Raw genomic sequence first — 6,000 nt, 5'->3', positions numbered from 1 at the left:
GTATCACACAACAAAAGGGGGTCTGCCCCTCACCGCAAGATGGCGGCTACTGGCCTCCTCCCGCCTTGCAGCGTCGCAGCTGCTCCAAACTTTGAAAGAAACTCAGAGGATTTTACCCAAAACGAAGGTTTTTAGGCGGCGCCAGCCCTCCCTGGGGGGTTATTTTCTCCTTTCCAGGGAATATTTTAAAGGCAAAGACCCGGATGTGGGACTGCGGCAGCGCCAGCGCGCATGCGCAGCCCCCCCCCCGCGCACACAAAATGGCGGCGGTGGCGCAGCTGGAAAAGCCGCGCCCCTCCCTGGGCGCACAAAATGGCGGCCGCGGGGCTTGGCGACGGGGGGGGGGGCTCCGCGACCCCCAAACCATCTCCTCCTCCTTTGCAAAAAAAAAAAAAAAAACCAAACCCGAATTTTCCCTTTATTTGTAGCTTTAGATGCGGATTTCCCTTTATTTGTAGTTTTAGAAGCGGATTCTTCTCCCGGAGGCCGCCGCGGCGCATCCGGGCGCGGCGCTTTGTCCGCCCCCCCCCCCCCCCCATCCGCGACCACTTTTTACTTAAAAAAAAAAAAAAAAAACAACCAAAAAAACCGACACTGAAAAAGGGGGGTTACGCTGAAAAAAATTCGAGGCGGGATAAACCTCAACGGCGGGCAAATAAATTTAAAAAAAAAAAAACGGTGGGGGCGAATTAATTGAAATAAAAACCCCACAGCCTGGAGCATCGCGGAAATGGGGGGGGGGGGGCATCAAATCCCAGCCCCTCCCTCCCAATACAGCCGTAACAATTAAAACTCTGTAGCTACACCGTTACTAAAATAAGAAAGTGTAACAAAAACGCTCGTTGGAAAGAAAAAATTTTTAAAAAAAACCACAGTAAAAGCGGCACCGCCGTTACAACCGCCCACCGCAGCGGAAAGGGGGGCTCTAGGACCCCCCCCGCCGCGGGCCCGCCATACCCTCCCCAGGGGTACCGGGGGGGGGGGGGGGGGAGCTTTAGTGACCCCCCCCTTAAGCTGCTGGAGAAGGGGGGGGCTCCAAGACACCCCCCTCCCCATCTCCTCCCCGGGGCTGTGGTGGCTGCCATACCACACCCCGGCGTTGTAGGGACCCCCCCCGGGAAGAAGGGAGGCCGCAGGGCCCCCCCCCCCAGCTATAGGGACCCCCCTGGGGGGCCACAGAGACCTCCCGCGCCCCCCCCCCGGAGCTGTAGGGAGCCCCCCCGGGAAGAAAGGGGGCCGCAGGGCCTCCTGCCCGAGCTGTAGTGACCCCCCCCGGGAAGAGGGGATGCCGCAGGGCCCCCCCCGAGCCTTTTCCCCCCCCCGGTACCGTTGGAGGCCATGGCGGTGCCGCCCTGCTCCTGCGCTTCCCCTCCACGTGGCGCCCGCACTGCGCCCCCGGCCGCCCGCCCGCCCTTTATAGCCTCCGTCGGCGCGTACCACAGCCCGGTGGGGCGGGGGGGGTGGTGGTGGGTAGGGTGGATTTTGGGGGGGGGGGGTGCGGATGAGGGGGGTGGTGAGAGTTTCTTCCTCCTCCTCCCCACCCCACCCCGCCGGTGGTGGTGGTGGTGGTAGGGTCCGCGGAGGGGCGGGGGCGGGGCCGAGGGGGGTGGGCGGGGCTACGGGGCGCCCGGGCGGCCTCATGGCGGCCCTATGGAAAACCTATAGCGGCCGCCACCGGCCCCTAGCTCCCTCACGGGGACCCTATAGAAACCCCACAGGGGCAACCACCGGGCTCTGCCCCACCGTAGGGACCCTATAGAGACGCACCCACCGGGCTCTGCTGCCCCCCCCCCCCCCTCGGGATCCTATAGACACCTATAGGGCGCCCGTAAAGACCCCCGGCCCTATACAAATCCATAGGGGACCCTGCCGCCCTATAGGGATCCCCTCCCCACCCAGACCTGGGGGGGGTGGGGCACCTATGGGGCCGATGCTGGCTCTGACGTCACGCAGGCCAGGCTTGGCCAGCCCCAAAGGTCAGCGCTAAAAATACCTGGGGGCCCCTATAAGGGTCATATAGGAGCCATATAGGGGCCGGGAACAGGTAGGGAGGTGGTGGGGTGGGCACCTATAGGGTTGGCGTGGCCTGGGGGGGGGGCTATAGGGTCTGGCCCGGCTTCCTATGGGGTGTGTGGAGGTCTGTGGGGCAGTATAAGCACTGAGGAGCACTCACGGGGGGGATCCCCTATAGGGCTGGGCACTCACGTATAGGGAGCGTCAGGTGTCTTCTATAGGGCTGAGCCCAACGTGCGGGTTCTCTATAATGTCCTAGAGGGCTGAGCCCCACGCTGGGGACTCTCCCGCACCTCCTATAGGGCTGGGCACCCACGTATGGGGAGTTGCCAGCATCTCCTATAGGGCTGAGCCATACAGTGGGGACTCTCCGTCATCCCCTATAGGGCTGGGCACTGGGGCACGGGGACCCCCCATCATCTCCTATAGGGCTGGGGGCTCCCCGTCATCCCCTATAGGGCTGTGCACCCTCCGTCGTCCCCTGTAGCGCTGGGCACTGGGGACAGGGACCCCCCACCGTCTCCTATAGGGCTGGGGGACCCCCCACCATCTCCTATAGAGCTGGGGACCCCCCACCGTCTCCTATAGGGCTGGGCACTGGGGGACAGGGACCCCCAACCATCTCCTATAGGGCTGGGGACGCCCCACCATCCCCTGTAGGGTTGGGCACTGGGGGGACAGGGACCCCCACCATCTCCTATAGGGTTGGGGACTCTCCGTCATCCCCTATAGGGCTGGGCACTGGGGGCTAGGGACCCCCCACCGACTCCTATAGGGCTGGGGACTCTCCATCATCCCCTATAGCACTGGGGGGACAGCGACCCCCCACCATCTCCTATAGGGCTGGGGACCCCCCACCATCTCCTATAGGGCTGGGGACTCTCCGTCGTCCCCTATAGGGCCAGGTACCCCCCACCGACTCCTATAGGGCTGGGGACTCTCCATCATCCCCTATAGGGCTAGGCACTGGGGGACAGCAACCCCCCACCATCTCCTATAGGGCTGGGGACTCTCCGTCATCCCCTATAGGGCCGGGTACCCCCAACCATCTCCTATAGGGCCGGGGACTCTCCATTGTCCCCTATAGCACTGGGGGACAGGGACCCCCCACCATCCCCTATAGGGCTGGGGACTCTCCATTGTCCCCTATAGCACTGGGGGACAGGGACCCCCCACCATCCCCTATAGGGCTGGGCACTGGGGGACAGGGACCCCCACCATCTCCTATAGGGTTGGGGACTCTCCGTCATCCCCTATAGGGCTGGGCACTGGGGGCTAGGGACCCCCCACCAACTCCTATAGGGCTGGGGACTCTCCGTTGTCCCCTATAGGGCCGGGGACCCCCCACCATCTCCTATAGGGCTGGGGACTCTCCGTCGTCCCCTATAGGGCCGGGGACCCCCCACCGTCCCCTATAGGGCTGGGGACCCCCCACTGTCCCCTATAGGGCCGGGGACCCCCCATCGTCCCCTATAGGGCTGGGGACCCCCCACCGTCCCCTATAGGGCCGGGGACCCCCCCACCATCTCCTTATAGGGCTGGGGACTCTCCATTGTCCCCTATAGGGCCGGGTACCCCCCCACCGTCCCCTATAGGGCTGGGGACCCCCCACCATCTCCTATAGGGTTGGGGACTCTCCGTCGTCCCCTATAGGGCTGGGGACCCCCCATCATCCCCTATAGGGCCGGGGACCCCCCACCGTCCCCTATAGGGCTGGGGACCCCCCACCATCTCCTATAGGGTTGGGGACTCTCCGTTGTCCCCTATAGGGTTGGGGACTCTCCGTCATCTCCTATAGGGCCGGGGACCCCCCACCGTCCCCTATAGGGCTGGGGACCCCCACCATCTCCTATAGGGCCGGGGACCCCCCATCATCCCCTATAGGGCCGGGGACCCCCCACCGTCCCCTACAGGTCCGATCCCCACGCCTCCCCTTCCCGGCGCGCGCGCGCGCGTGTCCCCCTCCGCAGGCGGGCGGCCATGTCGCGGGCACTGGCGCAGGTACGGGCGCAGGGCCGGGAACTGGAGCGCCGGCTGCGGCGAGCGCCGGGCCGGCAACTCCTGGCGGGATTGCGGGAAGCCGGAGCGCTGGGACCGACGGAAACGGCGGCGCTGGGACCCCCGGGGGGCCGCGGTTGGGCGCGGAGGCTACGGGCGCTGGCGCTGGCCCCGCGGCGAGGAGACCTGCCGCGTCCTTTTGCGCCTTTTGGCACGACTGGAGGAGCCGGGGGCCGTTGGGTGAGTCTCGCGGCGTCGCCGGCGGTGCCGGCGTCGCCGCGCCGCGCGATGGGTGGTGGGTCTATAGGCGCCGGCGCTATAGGGGTTTGGGTGTCGTGTGCCGTTGTCGTCCCTCCCCGCTACAGATTTCTACAACCCCCGGCGCGACGCCGAGCCGTCCCACCGCTCCGACTGTCCCTGTTGTCACCCGTCGCCTGAGCGGGAAGGTGGAGAGCTCCGGGAGGAGGAGGAGGGCGGTGAGGAGGAAGATGGAGAACCCGAGGAGGAGGAGGGCGGTGAGGAAGATGGAGGCTCCGAGGAGGAGGAGGGCGGTGAAGATGGAGGCTCTGAGGAGGAGGAAGGTGACGGTGAGGAGGTAGATGGAGACCACGAGGATGGAGACCTTGAGGAAGAAGGTGATGGTGAGGAGGATGGGGATGGTGAGGAAGAGGAAGGAGGTGATGCTGAGTAGGTGAGGGGGAAGATGGAGACCCTCCAAGAAGGAGGAGGGCGGTGAGGAGGAAGATGGAGACCCCGAGGAGGAGGAAGGTGATGGTGAGGAGGTAGACGGAGACCACGAGGATGGAGACCCTGAGGAAGAAGGTGATGGAGGTGCTGAGGAGGAAGGTGATGATGGTGAGGAGGATGGAGGCCCTGAGGAAGAGGAAGGAGGTGACGGTGAGTAGGTGAGGGGGGAAGACAGAGACCCCCAAGAAGGAGAAGGGTGGTGAGGAGGAAGATGGAGACCCTGAGGAGGAGGAAGGTGATGGTGAGGAGGTAGATGGAGACCACGGGGATGGAGACCCTGAGGAAGAAGGTGATGGTGAGGACGGTGATGGTGAGGAAGAGGAAGGAGGTGACGGTGAGTAGGTGAGGGGGAAGATGGAGACCCCCCAAGAAGGAGGAGGGTGGTGAGGAGGAAGATGGAGACCCTGAGGAGGAGGAGGAGGGTGGTGAAGATGGAGGCTCCGAGGAGGAGGAAGGTGATGGTGAGGAGGTAGATGGAGACCACGGGGATGGAGACCCTGAGGAAGAAGGTGATGGTGAGGAGGATGGGGATGGTGAGGAGGATGGGGATGGTGAGGAAGAGGAAGGAGGTGATGCTGAGTAGGTGAGGGGGGAAGATGGAGACCCCCCAAGAAGGAGGAAGGTGACGAGGAAGAAGATGGGAGACCCTGAGGAACAAGATGGCGGAGGCTCTGAGGAGAAGGATGGCAACGGGGATGGAGACCTTGAGGAGGACGGAGACCACGAGAAGAAGGATGGTGATGAAGGGGGACACCCCACGGAGGAGGATGGAGACGCTGAGGAAGAAGATGGAGACGCTGAGGAAGATGGAGACGCTGAGGAAGATGGAGACGCTGAGGAAGAAGACGGAGATGCTGAGGAAGAAGACGGAGACGCTGAGGAGGAAGACGGAGACGCTGAGGAAGAAGACGGAGACGCTGAGGAAGAAGACGGAGACGCTGAGGAAGAAGACGGAGATGCTGAGGAAGAAGACGGAGACGCTGAGGAAGATGGAGATGCTGAGGAAGAAGATGGAGACGCTGAGGAAGATGGAGATGCTGAGGAAGAAGATGGAGACGCTGAGGAAGAAGATGGAGACGCTGAGGAAGATGGAGATGCTGAGGAAGATGGAGACGCTGAGGAAGAAGACGGAGATGCTGAGGAAAAAGATGGAGATGCTGAGGAAGAAGATGGAGACGCTGAGGAAGAAGATGGAGACGCTGAGGAAGAAGGTGCTAACGAGCAGGAGGAGGACGGAGACCT

The sequence above is a fragment of the Harpia harpyja genome, chromosome 28, assembly GCF_026419915.1.
Source record: "Harpia harpyja isolate bHarHar1 chromosome 28, bHarHar1 primary haplotype, whole genome shotgun sequence".
Lineage (NCBI taxonomy): Eukaryota > Metazoa > Chordata > Aves > Accipitriformes > Accipitridae > Harpia > Harpia harpyja.
Note: the sequence above shows the minus strand (reverse complement) of the source record.